This window comes from Frankliniella occidentalis, unplaced genomic scaffold (assembly GCF_000697945.3).
Source record: "Frankliniella occidentalis isolate FOCC.00 unplaced genomic scaffold, Focc_3.1 Scaffold27, whole genome shotgun sequence".
Taxonomy (NCBI): Eukaryota; Metazoa; Arthropoda; class Insecta; order Thysanoptera; family Thripidae; genus Frankliniella; species Frankliniella occidentalis.
Genome location: NW_026267157.1, coordinates 1,432,433 through 1,434,580, shown reverse-complemented (window position 1 = coordinate 1,434,580; position 2,148 = coordinate 1,432,433). Strand labels below are relative to the sequence as shown.

Below are 2,148 nucleotides of genomic sequence, written 5' to 3'. Positions count from 1 at the left end.
GGGAAGCAAAGCCGTCAAAAACCAGTCTTCATAAAAATGTCAAAAATTGCCAGTCAAAAAAGAAAGCCAAACTTTTGGAAATCAAGGCGACCATACGGCATGAAGGGTGAATGTAGTTGTTCTTTATGTTCACTGACCACGCTTTGTCGACAGAACGCCAAGAGGTAGTTTTTCCATCCTGGGAGCTCGCCTGCCGATACAACTCGCACCCACCACCGCAGGTGTTGGGTGAGAGGGCCTTCGTCCTTATTGGCGACATCGCAAATGTACAGGTCTGCTCGCAACAGGTGCAAGGTCCTGCTCGCGAGACCCTGCGCGGCCGGTACCTTGGCCATTTGCCTGCGCAGTATGGATACAAAAAACATTGCGGCTGACTCACAATGAAATATATGCAGACTGTGTGCAACTCTGTAAAACTTGCAAAATTTGCCGTAATTTTGCTTTGCAAGTGAAACTTCGTAAATTTACGAGTGCAATCGTAAATTTACGAAGTTCGTTCGCACAAACGCAGTGTCGCATAAAGTCGTAAAAAAAAACACCAAGCCAAGTCTTAAATCTTTCGTAATTTTACAATTTGTAACACAACTGTTTACATGTAATATTTGCAAATTTTTGAGTTTGTAATCTTTAGCCTTTTTAAAGTTTCCCCGACAAACCGTTTCTTCTCCAGCAGCGTGACCATCTCTGGAGGGAGGCGCGCGCACTGGGGGGTCGCGGCCGCGGCGCGAGGCGGGCGCGCTCCAAAATCACGCTGTCGTGCTCCTCATTGCCTCTCGCCGGAGTTTATCAAGAATGGGGAATGATGAGGAATACTGCCCGGTAATGATGGGGGCGTGACTGCGGGGCCCCGCCGACGTCAAAGTGGCACGACAACCGACATGGAAAGTGGGCCTTCCACGAGGCGCGGCATGGCTCTCTACTGGTGGTCGCCTTGAAACTAGACCAGAAAAACAAATGGGGTGCCTTCTAATCCCTTCTTTGAAGGCCGTCGTGAAGTAAGTGCCTCACAAAAGGTGATATTTTTTGGCACCTTTCGATGCCGTTGTAACTAAGCAGCACCCCTAAAAATCCCCAGCACCCTTAAAATGGTTTGTGTGTTGTTTTTTGGTGTATTTTTTTGCACCTTTGTCTTTGTAGTGACTCCACACACTATTTGTAGTGCACCGGAAAATATAACATTCAGAGGTGACTCAGAAACATTAAGAAACATTATGACACATTCGAAAAAACAATTGGTAAAAAATATTATCCGCATTTTTGCTAGTTGTAATTGTTAAAATGCGCCCTTATTACATTTTGTCGGACTAGTTGCCAAGATGAAAGTACAATGTCACGATAATCACAGATGTATGTCTATTTAAGTGTATATCTATTAAAGCGATTTATGTTGATTTCGATAAATTTTTAACCTGATGATTCCCAGGCAGGTGTACACATGATTCCCGGAGTTCTTGCCCCCTCGAGTTGATTGCTCTCACGGTCTCTTATGAGAGAGAGAAAAGAGGGGAGGGGGGTCTCATGGGGATTGGACTTGGAAACCTGAGCAGACTTTAGTCCTGTTCATGTAGTTTTGTCTTGCTTCCGATACAACTCAACAGGACCTCTCTACCCCAATGGGTTTTGACCCTGAGTGGTTGTTTTTCAGGGATTGGTTTGATCCACGTGGTTGACTTTCGTCACGTGAAACAAATAACGGTATCTATAATAAAGGGATACAGCTCTGTGACAAATTTCGTACAAACATTTGTACAAAACTGAACGAATTTTATGGACATTACAAATCCTACAGAGCCCCAATCGCAACAACAATGCGGTGTGCTGTTTACTCGCATCGGCGATTTGCACGGTGAAACCGCTTACCTGACTTTCAGGTAACTTTTTTCGGGATTCAGGTAATTTTACCTGATTTGACGATTTTCAGGTAATTTTACCTGATTTTTGCCGTATTCAGGTTGCTTACCTGATTTTTGGCCCGGCCGGAGGGAGCCTCGGGTCCCTGGCGCTCTTTTGCAGGCCCACTGGGTGGGGAGGGGGCGGGGGGGGAGTCATTCCATGGGAACAGTTATAGGACACCCCAAAAAATAACGGGAAAAAAGGAAAAAATATAGGAAAAAATGGATTAAAGTAAAATAGTTTTCTGACACAGGG

General features: G+C 45.2%; 1 long non-coding RNA gene across 1 annotated transcript; it reads left to right on the top strand.

The window, feature by feature from the left end:
- The first annotated feature begins 6 nt into the window (after positions 1-6).
- LOC127749020 (uncharacterized) lies at positions 7-1,391 on the top strand. The gene is made up of 2 exons (XR_008010916.1): positions 7-272; positions 671-1,391. It is a non-coding gene; the product is annotated as an uncharacterized LOC127749020 (long non-coding RNA).
- The last annotated feature ends 757 nt before the right edge of the window (positions 1,392-2,148 follow it).